The sequence below is a fragment of the Hemiscyllium ocellatum genome, chromosome 42, assembly GCF_020745735.1.
Source record: "Hemiscyllium ocellatum isolate sHemOce1 chromosome 42, sHemOce1.pat.X.cur, whole genome shotgun sequence".
NCBI lineage: Eukaryota > Metazoa > Chordata > Chondrichthyes > Orectolobiformes > Hemiscylliidae > Hemiscyllium > Hemiscyllium ocellatum.
Window position 1 is genome coordinate 13899961 of NC_083442.1, and position 25129 is coordinate 13925089.

Genomic DNA, 25129 nt, shown 5'->3' on the forward strand with positions numbered 1-25129 from the left:
TAATCTATCTGCACGCTCCTTTCATTTATTTATTAGTGTGGTGCTCAAAATTGTATACTATGTCCTAGTTGATGCTGAACCAGTGCCTTATAAAGGCTTATTTCAATGCTATTGCCTTTGTGCTCTAAACCTCTATTTATAAACGCCAGGATTTTGCACAGCTTTTAAAATTAAACTTTGTTGACCTATCCCACTACTTTCATCAATGTGTGCCCAGAAACATCCAAACCCCTTTGTTCCAGCATCGCTATTAAATTATATTTTCCAAATGTATTTATTTTATGGCTTTACTTATTCTTCAAAAATGAATCATTTCATAATTTGCTACATTAAATTTAAATTTGTCAAATTTCCACTTGTGGCCTGTTGAAGTTGTGTTCTGTACAGCAAAGGTTTCAGCCGTTAATGGGGAAATCTGACTCTATACCTTGGACAAAAATAGAAATTCCTGGTAGAGCTCAGCAGGTCTGGCAGCAGCTGCAGAGAGAAAGCAGAGTTAACTGTTCTGAATTCTGAGGAAGGGTCACTGGACCCAAAAGATTAACTCTGATTTCTGTCTACAGATGCTGCCAGACCTGCAGAGCTCTTCCAGCAATTTCTATTTTTGTCTCTGATTTCCAGCAAACGCAGTTCTTTTGTTTTTTTTTAAATTTAGTATTTCACTCTATATTTTCCCTCAGTCTGAAGAATAACTGTTCACCCTGCTCATGCTTTCCTGTCACTCAGCTGACTTCATTTTCCATGCTGTCACCGTCCCTTTTATTAGGTGTTGTAATATTTACCCTTTAACATGGCCTCACAATTAGAGATATGAATCTCAAGATGATTGTAACCACTTTCAAACTTGGAATATTCAACAAAAAGAAATACAGTATGATTCAAATTGTGACCAACAGAATAGAAAATTTAGATCGATAAATATATATTACTTTGGTCTATTATTAGTAGTTGACCTAATAGTGATTCTTTATGATTAAACAACAACTTGCTTTTTTTAAAAAAAATTCTTTTGATAATGTGGACTTAGTAACAAGACCAGCATTGTTTGCCCATCCCAACAATCTCTCCATCAACATCAATAAAACAAAATGAGCCGGTTATTAACTTCAAGAAGCAGAGTGGAAGGCACGCTCTTGTCTGTATTATGGTGTTGAGGTGAAGATGGTCAAGAACATTAAATTCCTGGGAATGATCATCACCAATCTGTCCTAGTCCACCCATGTCAATGAATGATCAGGAAAGCACGACAATGTCTCTACTTTTTCAGGAGGCTAAGGAAATTCAGCATATCCACAAGGACTCTTACCAATTTCTTTTATAGATGCAGTACAGAGAGCAGTCTATCTGGTTGCATCACAGTGAAATTCGGCAACTGCTCTTCCCAAGACCACAAGAAACTAGAGACTCGTGAACACAGTCCAGTCCATCACACAAACCAGGCTTTCATCTTTTGACTCCATCTATACTTCCTGCTGCCTCAGGAAAGCGACCAACATAATCAAAGAACCCTCCCACCCCAGTTATGCTCTCTTCCGCAGAGGGTATAAAAGTTTGTTATACATGCACAAATAGAGTCATGAACAACTGCTGTTATTGGACTTCTGAATGGATCTCTCCAATTTTAAATTTAATGTTGATCTCACTCTGTGCACCTTCTCTGCAGCTGTAACACCATATTCTTCACTCTGTTCTATTATCCTCATGCACTTTTGTATGGTATGATGTGCCTGTACTGCATACAAAACAAAAAGTTCTCACTGTACCTGTGACAATAATAAATCAAATCAAAATAATACACATATAGGCCAGACCAAGTAAGGTTGGCAGATTTTCATCCTCAAAGGGCACTTGTGAACCAGATGGATTTTTTTAACAATTGATGGTAGTTTCATGGTCACTATTACTTTGTTCTTGCTGCTGAAATGGGATTTAAACCCACAATCCCAAATGCATTAGCCATATTCTCTAAATTACTGGTCCAGTGGCATTGCCACTAGACCCATGTCTCCACGAAGTCAGTAGTACTTTTAATTTACTAAAACATCCCAGAGTGCTGGATAGAATTGTTATAAGCTAGTTGATATTGAGCCATATCAGACCATATGGCCCAAAGCTTGGTCTGTGGAAGGCCCTAAGGAGTATCTAATGAGGAGAATCAAATAGAAAGGTTTAGGGAGGGGATTCCAGAGCTAAGAGTCCAGACTGCAAATTGTAAGCCAGAGATGCGTAGAGACAAAGGTTAGATAAACACAGATATCTCAGGGGAGTTGTAGAGAGACACAGAGGCCATGGCGGGATTAAGAAACAAGGGTGTGAATTTTAAAATCAAGCCATTGCTTAACTAGGAGCTAGCATAGTTGAATCAATCACATCACTGTGGAACTGGAGTCACGTGTAGGCTAGAGCAGGTAAGGATAGCAGTTTCCTTCCCTAAAAAAGGACGTTGGTGAATGCAATAGGTTTTTACTAAATGGCAGTTTAATGGTCACCATTACTAAAAATTATATGTTCCAGGTTTACTCATCGACTTTAATTTCCACCAGCTGCTGTGATGGGATTTTCAACATGTCCCCAATGGCCAAGGCTTGTGAATTACTTTCTCCATGAAATTAGTGCTATACTCACACTACCAATCCTATTACCCCCATCCTTAAAAGAGGAAAACAAGATATGGAAGAGCACTTCTTTTGAGAAGGCATTTTAGAGCTTGGGTCCAGGAAGTCGAGCTGGGTCCTCCAATAGGAGGAGTAATTGGAAGTGAAATAACTGAAAATGGAATAGTTTAGGTTGGATGGGCTTCAGATCGGTTTCACGAGTGAGCACAACATCGATGACCGAAAGGCCTGTAATGCACTGTAATAATGTTCTAATTAAGATTAGATATTTTAGATTAGATTTCCTACAGTACAGTACTGAAACAGGCCGTTCAGTCCAGCAAGTCCACACCAACCCTCTGAAGAGTAACCCATCCAGACCCATCTCCCTCCCCCCATATTCATCCCTGACTAGCATCAGGGATGCTAGTTAACATAATGCAAGATACTAATTGATATCAGGAATGCTCAGGATAGCATAACCAGATATTTTTCCAAGGGGAAACAGTTACATTTGGAACTTGTGGGTCTGTAGTTATTTGAAAACGTGATTTGTCTATGGAGATGATTTGCACGATTGGGAAGAACATGTTGCATTTTTGCACCTTGTGTCAAGATCAATAATTGCGTGTTCTCCAGGTTAGCTGAAACGTGTGTGTACAGAAGGTTTTCCTGACTCAACCCATAATATTGTTTTAGTTATACTTACAAAAAATTTGCCCCGAGTGCCCATGTCTGATTTACAGCTCACCTTGGTATATAGGAAAGTCACCATGAACAATCTATTCAAGGCTGGTGTGTGTACAGGTTTTCCCCTGACTCACCCCACCAGCCTTGAAAAGATTGCTCATGATGACTTTCCTATATACCAAGGTAGGCTGTAAATCAGACATGGGCACTCAGGGCCAATAAGCATAATTAAAACAATGTTATAAGTGTGACAGCCAATGCAAATGCAGTAGTGTAAACCAGAGTTTGGATGACAGTCTGTGGGATTTAACTCGCTAGGATTACATGCTTACATGCTCAGAATCCACAGATTTTGCCAATCGCCATTTTCGATGGTGACTTAAGGAGGTAACAGTTCAGCCTCAGATGGGCATGGGTACAAGTTTCACTTCAGAAGCTGGGCCCCATACTGACATTTGAGAATGATACAGAGGGAGCAGTGCACCAGAGGTAGCAATATGTCAGACTGTGTTTTGAGTTGGATGGCAGTGATCCCATCACATTATTCCGAAGAATGGACATGTTCTCCATTGTTTTAAGAAGCAGGACCAAGAGCAGACCATTTAGCCCCTCGAGGCTGCTCCACTATTCAATAAAACCATGGCTGACCTCAACTCCATTCTCAATTATGTCTTTCCCAAACTTCCTCGTCTATCAAAGATCTGCCTAAAACAGAGAAAGAAAATTCCAAACACTGCTGACCTGCAAGAAATTCCTCGTCTGTCTTAAACAGGAGACACCTTATTTTGAAACTGTGTCCCCTAGTTCCAAGTACCTCCATGAGGGGAACATTCTCTCAGAATTTTACATTTCATTAAGACCAGATTATTCTAAAATGCAACGGGTATAGGCTTATAAGACTCCATCATTCTTGGAAGTCAAATTCTTTCATGCCAGGAATCAGCCTTCTCAGTTTCCCAGTTTAGATAAAAACCGTTCACAACCCAAGAGACTATTATTCTCTCTCTCTCTCTGCTAACATATGTACAATGTGGAAAATGGACATTTGTCCTGCAGTGGTGACTGAAGGGGTAGAATTTTGCCTACCTTAAGGGATAGCATAAGCCTTTGAATCAAACAAATACGAGTTCGATCGAATCCCATTCCAGCAGGTACGGGCCAGGTATTGACTCCAGTACCTACATCAATGGGTCAGAGGGTCACATAGCAGCTGATGGGAGCTTGCTGTTTGCAAATTAGCAACTGGATTTCCTAACATGACAACAAGCGGCTGTTAACGTTGTGTGTGTGTGGGCGGAGTTTGAGATTACTTCTTGAAACTGACATCTGCAATGCATCGGAAGAAGCTCCCGAATGCGGCCAGACAGTATCCCCCGCCTGGCTTTGGGGGGGGGGGGAAAGAGAGAAAGAGAGGTGCAGTCTCTGTTCTCTCCCGGAGTCAGACCGGTGTTGGCGGGGTTGAGTTTAAAGCAGTGACGCTCTTTCAGTCCCCTCCCTCCCCGGGGCCTATGTTAATGAGAGGGGGGTGTTTCCATTCTCGGTTTGCCTGTGAGAGCGGAGGGGAGGGAGAGCAGCTGGGAGTTTGTGGGTGAGCGAACCCTCCGATTCTGTGTTGTTTGCGGATGCTTTCGTTTTCTGAATGGCGTTCCTGCTTTGCACAGGGTGGGGGGGCAGGGGCTGGAGAGTACGGGAGGGGGGTGAAGAGGGGGAACGCGTGTATATGTGTGTGTGGGGGGGGTGAGGGGAAAAAAAAAGATCTCCCCAGCCTTTACGAGTGCTCCCCGAGCCCGGGGAAGGGCTGGGCTTGGGGCGGCTGCTGCGGGGAGCAGCTTTTCGACTTCACCCACCATCTCCCTGGGGAGGGGAGAGAGAGAGAGAGAGAGAGAGACACCGTGCTCCTAAATACCCTCCACCACCAGGGGAGATGGCCTCCTCTCGGGGAGGAGAGGGCGGTGTTCCGCTCTCTCTCTCTGGCCACCAGCTTACTATTTATAATCTGTTCGGTGGGTGGGAGGGGGGGGGACGGGAGACAGAGAGAGAGGGGCTGCCCGCTCTCGTGAAGCTGCAGAGGGGGGAGCGAGGCGGAAGGGAAGCTGCGCAGTCTCCGGGCCATTTTGTTGTGTCGGATTCTCGGAGCCGCTTTGTGGGGAGGGGAGGAGGGGGGGTAAGGAGGGACTTGATCGGATTTAGGCTCCACCTCCCCTCCGGCCTCTTCCTCCACCCAATGGGGTCGGAGAGCTCACCCCGGGGGGGGGGGGCGGTCGACCATCTCGGGCTGTGTAACAAAAGCCTCTTCCCCTGCAGTAACTTTGCAAGCCGAGGAACCCGCGACAAATCAGCCCTCGGGTCCCGGGGGGAGACAATGAGGAAGGGGGCCCGGGGGGGGGGGGGAAAGGGGGCTTGGATGTTTCATTCGCTTCCGACCCTGAGCCCCTTCCACACCGCCCACCACCCCAATATTCCCGGGTAGTGATACTGCTAGGTGAGCGTGCCCAGGTTGAGGCGCCAGCCCGGCCCGAGGTGATGCCCAGGCTGTATAACCCATCCTCCTCCTTCCCCCGGCTCCGGGGTCTGCGGCCTCCTGACTCGTTCCCGCGGAGTAAACACGGCTCAGCACCGCCCCCTTCCCCATAAGCCACGCCCCCCGCACGCGTGTTCTGCTCCGCCCTTTACGCCCTATTGGCTAATGTCACTACACCGTTACCGCCTCCCCTCCTGATTGGCTGATGGCGGAGGGAGCCGATTGGTCCCTGCTACCTTCCCCTGGGGGTGGGGGGGCGGAGGGACGGCTGCGTCACAATGGAGTCTCACATAACGGGGCGGGGATTCCCTCACGCGCGGAACGGGATAACAAAGAGACAGGGAAGTCCCGCCCGGCATCACTCTCACCCTGGGGAGAGGGTACAGAGGCAGGAGTCCCCTGGGGGAGTCCCACCCCGGGTTAGCCTCACCCCAGCCAGGGGAGGGGGTGCCCACCGGGGTTACCCTCAGTGGAGATGTGAGAGAGTTTTTGGGGGGGTGAGGAGAGAAGATTGGCCGCTGTCACCCTCGCCTGAATCACACTCAGCCCCAGGGGAAACAGACAGGTGCCCTGCCCGACGTTAGCCTCACCCGGGGAGACGGTTTGGAGGGCGGAGGTGTGAAGAAAGAAAGGAAAGAGCGTGCTGCCCGTTGTCACCCTCACCCGGGGAAGAGGGCGTGTAGTCACTCAGTGGGTTCCCCGGGCGCTTGAACGTGAAATTACAGCAAGAAATGCAGTTTCTTCCACCCTGAAAACAAGTCAGGAAAGAAAACAGGGGAGAGGGAAGCCCTCCGAATCATCCCGGGGAAGCTACTGGTGTATGTCTGGGTTTCGGCCGCCTGTATTCGGCGAATTGAGCCGCGTCCTGGTTCATGTTACAAATTCAAAAGATGGAATCATGTATCGGCCAATGAAAAGCTTCAGGGCCAGAGAGTGTTGACTGTATCCAGTTGAGGGCGGGAAAGGGGTGGAGCCCAGACTTTTCACCCAATTGTAACCTTCCTTCAATCTTATTTATTTTTGCTCCGGTGTTTACTCTCGGGTGTTCTCCGCCCCTCCAAAACCTGCGAATCCAGCGTTCTCACGGTGTTAACCGGCAACTTTCGACCGACACAGGGATGAATATTATTTAGTTATATAGGGAGAGGGGGAAAAAAAAAAGACATAGGCAGCAAGAGGGCTGAACAGCTGGGAGGACTCGCAGCTGCTGAGCGTTCTAGGTCTCCGGCAGAAAAGGAGACAGACTTTCTAAAAAAAGTGCAACAACACAGCTCTGGGCCTGGCTCCATATTTTAACTCAAAAATAGCCAAGAGTTGATACTCGACTCTTCATTCCTCAAGAGCTAGAATCGTAAATTTGTAAACACGTTTACCAAATCAAAACGTAAATGGCCTTAAATAAAGACAAAGTGCTCAGCAGGTCTGGCAGTCTCCATGGAGAGAGAAACAACGTAAAAGGTTTCGATTCCAATCGGACGCTGCTTGAGAAGTGACCTTGTTTGGGAATTGTTAAGGCAGGGGGGAGGGCACCTTGTAAAGTTCAATATTGCTGTAGCCACTGCGTTGTTTACATCGTTCACCCGAACAGCCCTGGAGAAATTGTGAAGTTCAGGGGATAGAAACAGCTTTCAACCACAGCTAACGACTTTACACCAAAGCAAAAGTTTAAAAATGAGATTAGATTTAAGAAGCCGTTCAGAAATAACTAATAGTAATAGGGTTCGGTTAACGTCATTCCTCTTACTCACCAGAAGTTAATTGGAGGTTGCGGTGAGCAAGAGAGTCCCTGCTAAAGGTAACGCCTCTACGGGGAGTTTTGACTTTGAAAAAAGTCTTTACCCAGATTGCTTAAAGACAAAAAAAAAATTCGGACCCTCATTTTGGAAAGTTACATTTGAAATATCAGTATTCATTCTCTCAATGTCGTATCACTAAAAACTGATTCGACAGCAGAGACAAAGCACCGAAACAGACCTTTTCGTCCAACGAGTTCATGCCGAACATAATCCCAAACTAGTCTCACCTGGCTCATCTCACCAAACCTCCTAATATAATGAGTCCATTTGGATTAGTAAATGACATGATCCAGTTACAATAAAGCAAAGATCTTATTTACTGATGAGAGGTGGTGTTGCTGGCTGGGAAGATAGTAGTAGTTGCCCTTGATTAGCTGCCTTCTTGAACCACTGTAGTCTATATCTTGGAGGTAGATGTGCAAGACTATTAAAGGTGCAAATTCCAGGATTTAGGCCTATTCCTTCAGGATATTTCCAAGTCAGGATGGGGAGTGTTTTGGAGGGAATGTGAGCAGGGGGGTGATGGTCTCTCCTACACAGGAGTATAATTGGAGGTTTGGAAGGTGCTGTCAAGATAAGCCTTTGAGAGAGTTGTTGTATTACACCACTGCAAAAAAAAAAGGAGGAATAAAGATGCTTATCAAGTGATTTTTGATTAGATTCCCTAGTGTAGAAACAAGTCCACACCAACCCTCTGAAGAGCAACCCACCCAGACCCATTCCCCTACACTTCACACTATGGACAATTTAGCACGGCCAGTTCACCTAGCCTGCTCATCTTTGGACTGGGGGAGGAAATGTGAGCACCTGGAGGAAACCCAGGTGAAAGTGTGGAGAATGTGCAAACTCCACAGTTGCCCGAGGCAGGAATTGAACAGGTCTCTGGTACTGTGAGGTACCAGTGCTAACCAGTGTGCTGCCCATGGGTGGTACCCTAGGTGGAATTGGGCTAGTAGTATTGTTAGAGTTGCACTCATTCTGCAAGAACAGGACAAAAATCCACAGGATCCAGTCCCTCAAGCACAGTAGCCACCCTGGAACCTCAAGTATTCCATTATACTCCTGTCTTGTGCCTCAAGGATAGGTGGTGAGTTCCTCATTACAAAATTTCCAGCCTCATGTGCTCTGGTTGAGTAATATGGCTAGTTCAGTTGTTGTTAAATGGTGTAGGAATTTAGCATTTATCACCAAACCTGAATCTTATCTGGTCTCATTAGTTAAAGATACTGACTCCTTTAGAATCTATATAGTCCTGAAAACTTGTGAAATCATGAACTTCTCTACTTCTGCCCTTAAAATGGCAAGAATGATGAAGTGGTCAAAGATGTTCAGGCTTATGATACTGGCCTCAGGAACTCCTACAAATGATATTGTGGGGTGGAGTTAAACAACATAGTCTTAACTTTTGTTGGATGGCATTGGGTGGGGGACAGTGAAGAATCCTTAGCTAGTTAAAAAAATTAAAACCTGGTATAAAATTACCTATCAATTAGGCTCCACAGTTCAGAAACTGGAGTGATTTTCAACTTTGACTTAAACTGCAAAGCCAGTGTTACACTATTTGACTGCTCTCACTAGAGGAAAGTTCCAAGTGAAAGTGACTCCATTGCTGCCAAGCATTTAGCCATGGATGGCTACTTGTATATTGACAATCAAACTTGTGAAGATTAGATTACAGTGTGGAAACAGGCCCTTCAGCCCAAGTCCATACCAACCCGCTGAAGCGCAACCCACCCATACATTTACCCTTACTTCTATGGGTAATTTAGCATGGCCAATTCACCTAACCCTTCATCTAAACTTCATCTAAAACCCTTCAAATCTAATGAAAAAAGGCAGTAGCCACTGTTGTAATAAAAGGCATTTTGCACTAAGCTCGCTCTCACAAATGAGGTAATGGTAGTTAACATTCAAGTGAAATCACTGAAGGTGATTATAATCAAAGAAAATCTTTACGGCGGTGAACCCATGTATCTGCTGCCCTCCTTATGAAGGAGGGCTGGAGTTTGGAAAGGTGCTAGCTTGTTATCCACAGCTATTAATAAAAAGCTTCAATAAGAGCAACAATATAACCTTGAAACAATACTTCAGCTTGGCTAGAGGTTTTACCCAGACTTGCTTTTTCCTGCACAAAGTGCAAAAATGTCTCAATCCCTGGAAACAGGCCATTTGGCACACTGACGCTAAAAGAGCATCCCACCCACATCTTGCCCCCTCCAGATCCTATCCCTGTAACTCTACATTTCATGGCTAATTCACCATCCTACACATCCCAGGACACTGGGGTAATTTAGCACAGCCAAGCCACCGACCTACACATCTTTGCACTGGGGGGAAACTGAAGCACCCAGAGGAAACCCACAGACACAGGGAGCATGTGCAAACTCCAGTTGCTGGAGGTTGGAATTGAACCTGGTGCTAGAGGTAGCAGTGCTAACCACTGAGCCACTGCACTCAGGCAGGACTGGCCACTTCATAGCACTGACTGCATTATTGTATGGGATACTTTCATGTGGTGTTAAATCAAGGCCTCATCTTGTATGAAATATTTGATGTTTGAAAATATTTGCACCATTAAGACAAATTCACTGATTTGATTAGTTTGTAAAATGAGCAGAAATTGCTATTGGATGACTAATCACTTTTGAAGTCCACACCATTAACCTAAAACTAGGTAGATTTCTAGGATGAGGGAATTATTGGGAGAGATTAGGGTTGGATCTGTATCCATTGAAGTTTGAATGAATGAGGTTCGCTTATTGAAAGATCCTCAGAAGACCTTAAAATGGTGGGTACATAAAGGATGTTTCTCTGTGAAACAAGTAGATTAGGGGTCACTTTCAAACAAGGCGTTCTTGTTCAGTCAAAAGGCAGTTCACTACCTTCATTGCAATTCAGGATGAGCAGTAAGTGTGGCCAAGCCAGGAATTCCATCTCATGGAATTTTAAAATATTCCTGTTTAGCATCTTGTCAGCCAAATCACTAGCTCAAGTAACATCAGCACTCCCACCATGTTGAGAATTTGAAGTGTAGCTTTGTGCTGAAGCCAAGCCTGAAGTCTGATCTTCTAAAGCCAAGATCCTGCATTTCAGAGACCGTGTCCAACATCGTGTCCAACATCCTGTCCACCATTGGCATCAGAAAAGCGTCCTGTTGCTTTGTGAAAAAGGCGATCACCTAATACATTGGACCTCCCACCTGTACAAGACTAGTCACTGACCATCTTTGACAGATTGAGGGACTAACTAGGTAAGAATTTTTGCTTTGTTTTCTCTCCCCTCTCCACCAGTTGTTATTAAGTTCTTTTGCTTTGTTGTTGATCAGATAACTTTTTTCTCCCTTATGTCTCAGGCTGGTTCCTCTAACCCTATATTCATCTCAAATCCCACCCTAATACTCAACCACTAAAGTCAGTCTGAAAATGGAGATCTTGCTTTCTCACCTAGCTCAATTTTGGGCTGTCTGGTTTTTATGCACAGGTCCACAGACTATCCAAGTCAAAACATTCATCTATAATATTCAGATTGCAGCCATCTAGACCTATCTGCACAGGCCATTTCCCAAGTCCACTTTAGTGGAATTACCCATGATTCCATTTCAAACCCTGCTCTATTAGCTCCCAAATATTTCTTGGCTCTTGCTGATTCAGGATTGTTTACTTGTACACTTAAATTTCAAAATTCAGTGAACTATCACAAGCACTATCCCCATGTAGTCTGGCTATTTGCCTCAGATGTACAGTATGGAAACAGACCCTTCAGTTCAACTTGAATATGCTATAGGACAGTAGTCCCATATCTCTCAACCCTTCCTATACCATCTAAATGGGGGGGGGGGGGGTATTAAATGCTGTAATTGTACCAGCCTCCACTTCCTCTGGCAGCTCATCCCATTCATGCACCACCCTCTGCATGAAAATGTTGCCTCTTAAGTATCTTTCCCCTTATCCTTAACTCATGCCCTCTAGTTTTAAATTGCCTTACTGTGCCTTGATTTTGTAAACTTAAGTCACCCTTCAGCCTCACTCACACCAAGGAATAGGCCCAGTCTATTCAGCCTCCCTGCAGATTGAGCCCTCTAACCCTGGCAACATCTTGTCAAATCTTTTCTGAAGCCTTTCATGTTCCACAACATCCTTTAATAGGAGACCAGAATTGGACACAGTACTCCAGAAGTGGCCTAACTAGTGTTCTGTACAGCTGCAACATGACTACTCAACTCCTATACCTCAATACTTTAAAGGCAGCATACTAAATGCCTTCACTACCTATCGATGACTCACTTCAGTATGAACCTGCATTCCAAGCTTTGTTCAGCAACACTCCCTAGGAGTTTAAAGTGTCCAAGTACTGTCTTGAAGTGCCTTTCAAGGCAGCACCTCACATTTAGCTAGAGTCCATCTGCCACTCCTCCACCCATTGGAGCATCTGATCAAGGTCCTGTTGTACAAGGTAACCTTCCTTGCTGTCCACTACAATTTGAGTCATCTGCAAACTTAACTATACCTTCCATGTTCAAAGTCATTTACATAGTTGGCCAAAAGTGGACCCAGCACTGATCCCTATGACACTAGTCACAGGCCTCCAGTCTGAAAAGCAACCTGCCACCACTGTTTAGCTTGAGCCAGTTCTGTATTTAAACAACAAGTTCACCCTGTATTCCATGTTATTTAAGCTCACTAACTGGTCTGAAGAACTTTGAATGCCTATTGAAGTCCACAGGTGATATCCACTCCTCTGCCCTAAATTATGTTACTGAAGAAATAAAGTTTGAGAGAATTTCCCCACAAAGCCATGTTGACTATCCCCAAGTCTGTGCCTTTCCAAAAAGGGAAATCCTATCCCTCAATTCCCTTCAATTCGTTCAGTGATGTCAGGCTTATCAGTCTACAATTCCCTGGCTTTTCCTTACCACTGAAGTGGTACCATATTAGCCAGCCTCCAGTCTTTTGGTGCCTCACCTATAGCAAATAATACAAAGATCAGTCAGGGGCCACTTTCCACAGTGAGTACACTTGATCAGGTCCCAGGGATTTATCCACCTTAAATGGAAGCATCTAGCACCTCTATGGTTGTTTTTCAAAATTTTGCTTTATTTCCCCATGCTATCTTCCATGTCCTTCTCCACAGGGAAGACTAAACCAAAAATCAAAATCATTACTACCCTCATGTTTAAATGAACCAGAACATTAGGAAGACCCAGCTTCAATCCCATTCAGAATTACAGTTAAACTAACCTACAAGCAGGGTGTTTTTGTCTGGCTGTTATTTGTGTCTTCCTATCATATTTGAACAATACAGCACAGAACAGACCCTTCGGCCCACGATGTTGTGCTGAACATCTATCCTAGATTAAGCACCCATCCATGTACCTATCCAATTGCTGCTTAAAGGTCGCCAATGATTCTGACTCTACCACTCCCATGGGCAGTGCATTCCATGCCCCCACCACTCTCTGGGTAAAGAACCCACCCCTGACATCTCCCCTATGCCTGCCACCCTTCACCTTAAGTTTATGTCCCAAAGTTTCTGACTGTTTACTCTATCTATTCCTCTGATCTTATAAACCTCTATCAAGTCACCCCTCATCCTTCGCCGTTCCAACGGGAAAAGGCTCTCAACCTATCCTCGTACGACCTATTCTCCATTCCAGACAACATCCTGGTAAATCTTCTCTGCACCCTCTCCAAAGCTTCCACATCTTTCCTAAAGTGAGGCGACCAGAACTGCACAGTACTCCAAATGTGGAGTAACCATAGTCCTGTACAGCTGCAACATCACTTCACGACTCTTGAATTCAATCCCTCTGCTAATGAATGCTAATATACCATAGGCCTTCTTACAAACTCTATCCACCTGAGTGGCAACTTTCAAAGATGTACATAGACCAAGATCCCTCTGTTCCTCCACCTGACTAAGAACTCTAGCGTTAATCCTGTATTCCGCATTCTTATTTGTTCTTCCAAAATGGACAGCCTCACACTTGGCAGGGTTGAACTCCATCTGCCACTCCTCAGCCCAGCTCTGCATCATATCCAAGTCCCTTTGCAGCCAACAACAGCCCTCCTCACTGTCCACAACTCCACCAATCTTCGTATCACCTGCAAATTTACTGACCCACCCTTCGACTCCCTCATCCAAGTCATTAATAAAAATTACAAACAGAGGACCCAGAACTGATCCCTGCGGAACTCCACTTGTAACTGGGCTCCAGGCTGAATATTTACCATCTACCACCACTGACTTCGACTGGTCAGCCAGTTTTCTATCCAACTGGCCAAACTTCCCTCTATCCCATGCCTCCTGACTTTCTGCATAAGCCTACCGTGGGGAACCTTATCAAATGCCTTACTAAAAAGGCATGTACACTACATCCACTGCTCTACCCTCATCCACATGCTTGGTCACCTCCTCAAAGAATTCAATAAGACTTGTAAGGCAAGACCTACCCTTCACAAATCCGTGCTGGCTGTCCCTAATCAAGCTGTGTCTTTCCAGATACAGATAAATCCTATCCCTCAGTACCCTTTCCATTACTTAGTCTTACTTCTGTGGTAGGCAAACTGGCCTGTAATTCCCGGGGTTATCCCTATTCCTTTTTGAACAGGAAATTTGAAACTTTGCCTGCACTTTGCCTCATTACTATGAAAGCAAGCTGATCCCTCATCCATTACCTTTGTCAAAAGACAGTTACCACACTTGCTGGCTACCTGGTTCTTGCTTGGTGGCAAAGTGGACATTTACTCAAGTTAATGTCAATTCAGATTGAAGCCCAATGGTGAAAGAACGCTATCCTTTCCTTCGGTGTTTGAAGAGTCACAAATTTATCCCACTATTTTAAAATCAGCTTGTTCAAACACCTGTGGCAGATGAGACTTTAACAAAGACCCAGAAGTAGCAAGACTATTGTGTTCAAGGACTACATATGCAACTTTAAAATGTTTTGACAAAGCTTGGAGCATTGGACTTCAACTGGGACCTGGATCTTCTGACCCAGAGACACTACCAGTGTTCCAAAAGAGCTAAAATCATCCAGAGTGCAGTGAGCAAAATTTAAAGTTTTACTCCTTGTTATACATTCCTCTGTAGTTCCAACCCATTTCATCTGTGGAGCCTCATGCTCCTTCAAATCTATTTCACTTACCCCTTCCTTTAAAAGGGAAAGTATTTTCACTAATTGGAATTCACCCTTACCCCTCTGTTGCAGAAAGTCTCTTGCAAGACTTGGGGATCAATATTTGCTCCACCCCTTCCCTACATTCAAAGGGATTGTATACAGATTGTGGTTGGTGTTTAACCAGTGCAAGGCTCCTCTAGAGGGGGGAGTGCTGCTCTGACCAGCAAGAGCTTGCGCCAGATTGAACACCTCTTGCAAAAAGGTCATTCCACATTAAAATGCAGGTCAGAGAAGTGACAGCCAAGTTCAGATACTAACACTTTCCATCTCTCCATTAGAGATCAAATGGAAAGTTTCAGTAACATTTAGCAGAAACTAACTCCTCTGGGGAAGTGTTTGAAAATGCCCACATCAGGATCAAAGTCTCTAACACTCACCTGCAAGGACCCCTCAGGGATATGCTGGGGCTGTATTTCCATTCACTCAGACTGAAAATGCTTGCATTTGGGCACTTGGGAGTCAGTATTAATGTGAGGCTATAATTGAGTGTACTGTATTGCAATTGGGCCGATTCCTGAAGTGAATGCTGATTCTCCTTCAAGTGGTGGGAGCTCAGATATTAAGTCTGACTGCAGATGTCTGCAATGGCCATTTCCTGCAGAAATTTGTGCATCAGTACAACATCTGAAATACTACTGCATCCAATCAATGATGAAAACATGGCTTCCAAGTAGCTTGTGGATGCTTGTTGTGCACAATTAGTGGTGTTCCTTTGAAGGAAAGATTAAGATTTTGTTGACTGAAGTTCTTGGGACATCCTGGAGGTCATAAGCAGTCTTTTCTTACACAATCTCAGCCAGTGCTGAATTTTCAGGAGAGCAAATCAATGCAGCTCCACAGCTGAGATTGTGACTGGGTAGGATTACAAGATTGGAAGCAATTTTAATTTAGATTGGCGGGCGGCACGGTGGCACAGTGGTTAGCACTGCTGCCTCACAGCGCCAGAGACCTGGGTTCAATTCCCGACTCAGGCGACTGTCTGTGTGGAGTTTACACATTCTCCCCGTGTCTGCGTGGGTTTCCTCCGGGTGCTCCGGTTTCCTCCCACAGTCCAAAGATGTGCAGGTCAGGTGAATTGGCCATGCTAAAATTGCCCGTAGTGTTAGGTGTATGGGCGGATTGCGCTTCGGCGGGTCGGTGTGGACTTGTTGGGCCGAAGGGCCTGTTTCCACACTAAGTAATCTAATCTAATCGCTTCTGTAGATATTAGAGCAGTCATTCTAGATGAAAGTATTAGAAATTATTCAGCATCTTGGACCAACCCAAGTCTGTCAGCAGTACTTCCAATAGAATCCCTATAGTTTGGAAACAAGCCATTTGGCCCAACACGTCCACACTAACCCTCTGACGAGTCTCACACCCAGACCCATTCCCTGACATTTACCCCTGACTCATGCACCTAACCTACACATCCCTGGACACTGGGCAATTTAGCATGGCCAATTCACCCTAACCTGCACATCTTTGGAATGATCAGTGATGAGAAAGTTGAGAAAATCCAATTCAGTTCTTTCCCTTGGACACCAGATCCTTGAGTTACCATCCTGGGTGGATCAGCCAAAACAGCTTGTTAAGGGCAATAGGAATACCAACCACTAGTTACCTTCTAGGTCATCCCATCCTGACATGGGAATAAAATGCCATGTTATCACCTTTACCACAGACTGATCTTAAGCAAGCAGCCAATCACCATCAAGGTGAAGTCATGGACAGCTTTGGTAACGATGTCCTCATCTTTAAAAACTCTGAGTCCCATCTGAAAATTGGTGGCTTTCCTCTGGCTCCACTGCCAACATCAGCCTCTACCTCAAATACACTGTTGACCCATCTGTTTGGATTTGCTGACTCTCAAACTTGATACTTGCATCTAAACAGGAATACAAGTGAACATGTTTCTTATTTATGGAGGCAGACCTGAAGTGCAGCTGGTTCTGGAACAAGGGTCTTACAAAAGTGCCCACCAGCCAGTTTTAGTGTCCTGTGAGAAATCTATAGGAAATGTTTCCAGTGCTTCAGTGATACATGAAAAACTGCCTGTTTGAAAAGTACATCAGCTTTCAAAGCTGTTCAGGATAATACGTTGGAAGCAACTTTACCAGACCAAAAAAAGGGGCAGTAGAAACCAACAGGATCCCTGAAAAACTATAGATCACTTTTTTAAATTAAGGCACATAAGTAAGGGATATAGATCAGTTAAGATCTAGACTGCTCAGATTTAAGTCTGGGACATTTTAAAGTGCTATGGATGGGGTAAGGCAAGTAGAAATCCATTTTGCAATTTGATTTTACCAATTTAAGTCTGTTGCACATTGTATTTCTGGGGTCACCTTGTAGCAAAGTTTAGGTTTTATGCTGAAAATAAAAAAAGGGGCTGATTTGAGTATTGTATCTTGACTTGGCATTCAGTGCCAAGTGGCATTATCTTGCTGGCTTCTTAAATTGCCTACTTTCCTTAGCAGGGCAACAACAGGCTCCCACCTAACAGCTTGTCCCTAACAAGACAGGCAGCTCCCACCTCCCAGAGGGTGCTTTGTCCTTCAACTGGGCACCAACCTCAGCTGGCCAATTAGGCTATTAACATTCAACTGTAGCTTTGTCTGAACAAAGTATTTTAGATGCAGGGTTGTGACCTGAAAATAAAATTGGAAACATGTCATAAGGTAGAATACACATTCAAGGGATCATTGGCAAAACTAAAACTGAGGTGACTGCTTGGAGGAGCACCTTCTGTCCACAGGAATAACTGAGCCCCAGTTGTCTGCCATTAAGGCTTTACAAGCTCATTTCTCTTTCGTTTGCTCTTAGAGGATCCATTCTCCCCTTTAAGACTTCATTCACATTAATGGTGAATGAGATGATAAAATTATCAAGCCTTGCATCTTTTGCATTGGACCTCTTCCAACTGTCACCTTGGTCCTCTACTGCCTGAAAAACTAGTCACTTGAGAACAGTTCTGAAGAGTCTTCTAGACGCAATGTTAACTGTTTTCCCTACAGACACTGCCAAACCTGTGGCATTACTCCAGGTGTTAAAGAATCATTCTCAATTTCTGCTGAATGCATCTCCCCATCAACATTCAAAGACCATGTTCCCTCCATAACTAGGGTCAGGATTAGCACAGTAAAAAAACCACGACATTTTGGGCAAAAGCCCATTCCTGATGAAGGGCTTTTGCCTGAGATGTCAGTTTTATTGCTCAGATGCTGCCTGACTGCAGATACTGGAAAAGCACATCAGTTCATTGATTTTACCTACATAACCAGGTAAAATTCTCAGCACTCCACTCCTCCCTTCCCACAGGATCTGGTCATACAGTTGCAAATATTGCATCCTTTGTATTTTCACAATCTAGAAATGGTTTCTAGATGAAGGGATAACTTCAGTAGAAGTCAATTACACTTGTGTTGCTTGAAGACCATATGCACATTGTTTTGTAAAGCACCTAGAGTCATCTACTTAGACCACAAACATACCAGATTTCCAATTGTTGCCTTTTACTTCAGCACCTCAACATATTCCATTAATTCAGGAAACAAGGTGGAGGTGCAGCACCTTATTTCAATTAGACACTCTACAGCCTTACGGAATCAGCATTGAGTTCTGTTGTTTGAGTGATGAAAGAATGCTCAAAGAGGCTTGAAAGGAGTCAGGTATTTGAAGTTTAATGGGGAGAGGGGAGATTACTGAAGGGTTGAGGGATTAGAAAATAAATGAATTTTTTTTTTAAAAATCAGTGAGAGCTGATGCAAGTCTTTAGTTAAAAAGGCTTAGAACACAAGTTTTGCCCCTCTAATCAAGCTCACCTACTGCATGTCCTGTAGAATCAGGGTCTGAATTTCTTCAGGAAAGGAGTCAACTGCAATTGGAATGTTGCAGATGACAGCATGGCTCAGTCAGTTATACAGCGTGGAAACAGTCCCTTCAGTCCAACCTGTCCATGCTAACTAGCTATTTTAAATTAATCTAGTTCCACTTGCCAGCGTTTGGCTTATCTCACCAAACCCTCATTCATACACATCCAGATGGCTTTTAAGTGTTCTAATTTTAACTAGAAGGGGATGCTGGGACCATTCTTGCTCCAGTTAAGTTTTGGGTTCAAGTCACTTCATAATCAAACCTGATAATAGGGGTACTGCATAACCATAGGATGTTCAAGTAGACCAAGAACCTGCAGTATCATTAAAAATTCTAGGTGTATTAGCCCATATTTACCCATTCAATGGAAATTACTGTTGTTGCCTGAACAAATCAAGACAACACAGCTGCCAGATTGCAGGATGTGGTTACAACTGCACTTTATCAATTGGCTACTTGGAACTAGAGATCTAGGTTAGAATAATAGTAGACAATTCAGTCCCTTTAGCCTGCTCTACATAGAGAGCTTTACTTCCATCCTGCTTCTTAAAAGGCAGACTTGAAAGTTAGTCTTGCACTTTCCAAGTCTATTGAACAGAGTCAGGATAACCCTATGTTGCCTTTCACATTCTTCTGTTCAACTCATCAACAAAACATCCTTAGTACAAAAACTGGTCATCTCATTTCAGGACTGAAAACTAGGACAGTTAAATTTTCATGTGATGCTAAAATACTTAAAATAATTCATAGCTTTGGGAGATTGTCAACAAAGTTGTAATGAAACTTGAGTATTCCTTGTATTTTTTCCACTTATCAAGTAACATTGTCCAGGGACCTCAGGAGCAGTTACGCTTCAAACCTGGGTCTCCTAGCTCAGAGGTAGGGATATGACCACTGGAAACTAAGCCTGCCAAGCCCCAATATGTAACTTTGAATGAAACATTTGACATTCTGATGGATCATTCACCTTATTCCCTCCAGTCTCATTCTGAAGGGAGATATTTAAAATGGCTGTTTATACAGGATTAGTTGGCACAACATTGACTTGTTGCTAAGAGTTTATTCTGCATTTCAATTACTCTGGCCTCAAATGTTCTGGTCTATAACCATGTAAAGGCTTTTAAATTTGTACTCTTGACTCCAAGGTAACAACTAGCCAGTTGTTGTCCAAGTTTGAGGCACAGCAAGTGTAAAGACAGGTTGTCAGCTCAATTTGTCAATTTCTTACCTGCTCATTTTTCTTCACCCATTCCAAATTGTCCATCCTAAAAAAGGGGATAAGGGAAGGGCATGGAATGCAAAAGGCATTGCAGTGTCTAAGGTCCAGACAGCATCTTTGACAGTGCAAGCAGATGTTCAGATCCCTATTTAGCTGAAGTCAGTGTAACAGTCAGACTTAGATCCTTCTGCCGGATGGAGACAGCTGGCCAGTGGACAGTGCCTCGTCTCAGCAGGTCAGACAGCCTGTTCTCAGTGAGAAGTCTTAAACATTTAAACTTGCATCTATGTAGCGAGTTTCACAAGATTTACAGGAGTATTATTAAAATTGACAATCTAGTTTTTCCCTGTATGGCTCAGAGTATTGGAGAAATGCAGCAGGTCTGGCAGTTTTAGAGTGATAGGATAATTTTAGTCCAAATTAAGATTTGGCTGGAAGATTTTAGGTGGTTGGCCAAATGGACAGGGATTTAAGCATTTTATCTTGATTTTTACTTTTGCAAAAAAACAACTGACACTCAGACTTTCAGATTGTTTTGGATCAATTAAACTCAAGTGTTTGTGCAGCAGCCATTTAATCCAGTAATTCACTCTTGATGGGATCATGTAAACTTAGTTTGCATAATTAGTGTTCCCAACAGTGCTGTGCTTCAAGATAGGATTTCGCAGTGAGTTTGATCCTTTTCCTGCTCCAAGCAGGAACAGTTAATTTTGAAAAGTTGGCATAGTTCTGGATATTAATTCTATGAGATGGAGTTAGATTACCGTGGAGTTAATGAAGATTTTACTACTGGTAAAGCATTAGATACCAGCCAGTTAACTTTTTAGTTTACTTAAATACCTTATGTAAATCTCCCATGCAAGTTGTGGAGTTCTTGAAATGCACTCAGGGGTTTCTTAATTTAACTGGAAGTGTTGCTGGAAAAGCACAGGTCAGGCAGCATCCAAGGAACAGGAGATTTGACATTTCGGGCATAAGCCCTTCAGGAAACTGAAGGGCTTATGCCCGAAACGTCAAATCTCCTGTTCCTTGGATGCTGCCTGACCTGCTGCGCTTTTCCAGCAAAATTTTCAGCTCTGATCTCCGGCATCTGCAGACCTCATTTTCTCCTTTCTTAATTTAACTGATTAGCTCATCTTTGCTAATAGACAGCCTATGTTAAGGCTTGTCATGCTTGACTGAAGCACTGCTGATGCAATAGAATCTAGGACCTGTACTGTTTTTCAGCCCTCCAATGTTGTGCTAACCTTTTATCCTAATCCAAAAGGAAAGTAACCTACATACTACATTTTGCAGTCATCCATGTGCCTAAGATAGACTTAAATGTCCCTAATGTATCTGACTACCATTACTGGTAGTGCATGCCATGCACTCATCTGTGGCATGTTTACAGTCAATTACAGTGGGCTGTCAGCCTCCAAGTGGCCGGTTTCATAGATATTGGTTGTGCTAGACATACTTAACAGCTACTCCATAGATAGCTGACTTATGCTTTGTAAGTGGTGGACAGATTTCCAGGAAATTAGGAATGGAATTACTTCAGATTTCCCAGCCTCTGACTGGCTCTTTTAGAGGGTCGTGTATAACTGAAAGCTGGTGAAAGATTGATATTTTGATGTCGATTGAGTCACTAGGGGAGGATGAGGCATAAACAAAGCAGCTTTTAAATGAAGTGAGGATCTACAGGTACATACATGGCTGAAGGCTCAGCTACTGAAATAAACTGGGTGAAAAGAGATAGGTGAACATTTGGGAATTGACAAGGTGTGCCAGGAGACAACTGGGATATTAGGATAGATTTAACAGTCACTTGAGAAAGATTAATGGCAGGCTGAGATAGAGAGAAAACTCAAGAATGGGAGATGCTAAGCTTAGGGTTTAACAGGAATAATTGCAGGAACAATTGAGGAATGAGGAAAAGCAAATTTGAATAGTTTGCAAATCTTGATTTATCACAGCAAGGATTTAGCCTTTGGCTAGAATGTGGGGGGTTAAAGATCAAAATATTCCTTGGACCTGAGATATTAAAGATTGCCATGAATATAATGGATGCTGTGGTAAATTGAAGGATATTTTGATTCTGGAAGAATACACTAGCAATTTTCCAATCATCCATTAACTCCTTTATTCACAAGGAAACAAAAAGGCAAATCTGGCTTGTTATCTTTTTATTGGGGAGGAGATTATAGGGGATGTATTAGACTATTTAGAAGAACAGTAATCAAGCAAAGTCAGTATGGCTTCAAGGGGAAGCCTGAAGTTTGTGGTAACAAACAGAAAGTGCATGCAATATTTGATTCAGGAGACATTTGATCATGTACCACAGACTAAAGATCCCATGTTGGAGGTAGATATTAGCATGGATAGAGAATTTGCTAACTTGAGAGCTTGGATAAAAGGAGCTTTCAGGATAGCAACTTGTTACTAGTTGTGTGCCACAGGGATCAGTGTTGGGCCATAACTATTTACAGCACAGATGACTGAGGAACATAGACAATTTTGTAAGTTACAAGAATAGGTGAAAGGCAAGTGGTGAGGTTGACAGTTTGTAGAGAAATTGAGATGTTAATTATACTAACATTTGGCAAATAGAATTGAGTGGGGAAAAACTTAAGGCTTTGATCATGAAGAATCAAGGAGCTGAGTTTCATTTAAGTGGAGAGAGAGAGACTGCACAAAGCTACAGCACATGATTGTCCTCATGCACGAGGAGGAACATGTTCAACATATAAAAGCTACATTTCACTACTACAGCAAGCAAATTCAAGTCATTAAGTATTTTCAGGACTAAGATAGATACTTAACCAGGAAGGAAAGTTATGGAAAGACAAGGAAGTGAAGTTGAGGATTATCACATCAGTCATGATCTCAGAACAGGAAAGCAGACTTTGCTTCCAATCTTATGGCATTTATGTAGAAGCAGCAAGAAATGTGATTTCATTCACACATTTAATGTTTGAATAAAAAGGGAGTAAAGACATCAAAACAATTTGAACTGAAAAGCAAATCCTGGATCAATGACCTACCAATGGATTGCTTAATAATTAAAGCTTTTACATTGCTAAAAAGAGAAGTTAGAGGTAAACATTTGTTTTCAGTAACTGGAGGACAGAAAAAAGTGTTTGCTCAGCATGGTTGACTAAAGCAAGCCAAAGATTTATGGTGCCATACACTTTCTGGGCCTCATCTTTCCTACAGATCCAAATGCAGTCACTCCCTAAAGCTGCTATTTTCAGAGACCCAAATCACATCTGAGTCCCAATTTTCCCCCACAGTAAAAGTTAGACAATTACTCCATATCCCAGCCTGGCAAGTTCACCATGAGGTGAGACTGCAAGTGGGAAGAGCTGTCAATAAATACATCTGAAGTTGGGTTTTTGTACACATATCCACAAAGAACTATGTCAGTTCTGTGCAAGTCTAAAATGTCCTGTCTGTCCTCTTTGGCAGGCCAGGCATTTCTACCAAATTGATGACATTAGGATCCTGGCGAAACTAAAAAAGTCTCTTATCTGAAGAACTGGGTTGGAATGTAGGGGTTACACCTCCTTATCATCTAGGGATTGCCTGTGTTGTCCCTACCATTTTCATTTTATCAAGTTTGAAAATCTGAAACTGAAAATAGTTTCATCAAGAATAAGTTTTAGTATAAGGTCTTTCACAGGGTCAAAGTATGCAAGAATGGTCAAAACTCAAGTGGTAAGGACATGATTTCTGCAGTGAGATAAAAATTGTCACAAAAAAGGTTATTGCAGAAAACAGCTCAGTGTTGAAGGTATAATATTAAGACAAGTGGATTGTTAACAGAGCATGAAACATTTGCAATAGTGGGTGATTCAGGTTGCTGAATTAACCTTAGGCTTGGAGTTCTTCATCCCAATCACGTTAGCAGCTCATTCTTTCACTAAATTCAAGATGTTGAATTTGTTGATTTCTAAGACTATCCAAAGTCCTAACTCATATGGTTGAGTTTTATTCTGGCAAGATAGAAATCAATATTCTATATTCACTATTGACAGTGATTGTTAATTATAGAAAGTCTCAAGACCAGAACCAGAGTACTCAATATAACCCAAGCAAGGTTCTACACAAGTGGGACACTTACCTACTTTTGCATTGAGTCAGCTCTCAGATTGGTTCTGGTAACATGTTACTATCACCTTTTAAAACTGTAAAAAAAGGTGGTAAAGGAGCAAAGGTCTGGAAAACACATTTGATTTTTTAAAAAATTCACTATGGCCTCCTTAGTCCTCCTAAAAAAACTCACTTGCTGTGTATCCACTTGCAAGCCAAATCAAGAATACCTCCCTGACAGTACTTTGAGGCATGAGGACCAATTGGATGACAAACTAAAAAGGCATTTAGAAGAGGATGGTTAAAGTTAGCAAAGTAGTGGTGGGATTGGGGAAAGAAAGTTGCTTTGGATAAAGTTCCAAATCATTCCTATTTGGAGGTGGCATTTTAAAATTGGCTTTTAAATGAGCCAATTTTTGACCCCAGCTCCAAATTTAGGCTACTTTCATCTAGGCTCAGCCTCTGGCTTGGAAGATTCTTGCTGTCCTATTTAATCTCAACTTGAGCTCTTAACCCTGTATTATCCTCATAAGGATGCTTATTTCACCTCCACCTGAGCTAATCATTCAACAACCTTTGCATTCTTTGTTGGTCTCTAGATTATACTGTTAAGGTTCTATTGGTCCACTTCCCATCTTTATTTGGGAAGATGGAAAATATTTCTGCCTGATCTTATGCTACTTATCAAGTATTCAGACTGGGATTAGAAATTGCTTCCTGAACAACTTTGAATTAAGACTTCACCCATGTTAAAAAGCCCATATAATCAATTCACTGCTTCTTCCTCAAGTCTTAATACAACAACCCAGTTTGGCTTTGACCTAACTCATGCCCTTATGCATACTCCTCCCTTCTCCAGGGGAACTGCCCAGGAGTCATACCTAAGCAACCATCATCTCATTTTAGGCTTCATACTAGCATTTAAGATTTAAAAGTTCTAAAAAGTTTGCCCAGAGGGCAATGGAGGCCCAGTCTCTGGATTCATTTAAGAAAGAGTTGGATAGAGCTCTCAAGGAGAGTGGAATCAAGGGTTATGGAGATAAGACAGGAACAGGATACTGATTAAGGGTGATCAGCCATGGTCATATTGAATGGTGGTGCAGGCTCCAAGGGCAGAATGGCCTACTCCTGCACCTATTGCCTATAGGAGGTTAAAGTTTACAATTGCAACTGCCCAATGACTATTAATCCCTACTGGTCATC

At 43.0% G+C, this 25129-nt stretch overlaps 1 protein-coding gene across 1 annotated transcript in view; it reads left to right on the forward strand.

The window, feature by feature from the left end:
* The first annotated feature begins 4829 nt into the window (after positions 1-4829).
* sin3aa (SIN3 transcription regulator family member Aa) overlaps positions 4830-25129 on the forward strand; it is a 136859-nt gene continuing 116559 nt past the window's right edge. The window contains exons 1-2 of the mRNA XM_060853567.1: positions 4830-4872; positions 10695-10851. The gene's annotated coding sequence lies outside the window, so the exon portion shown is untranslated. The remainder of the gene's footprint in view (positions 4873-10694; positions 10852-25129) is intronic.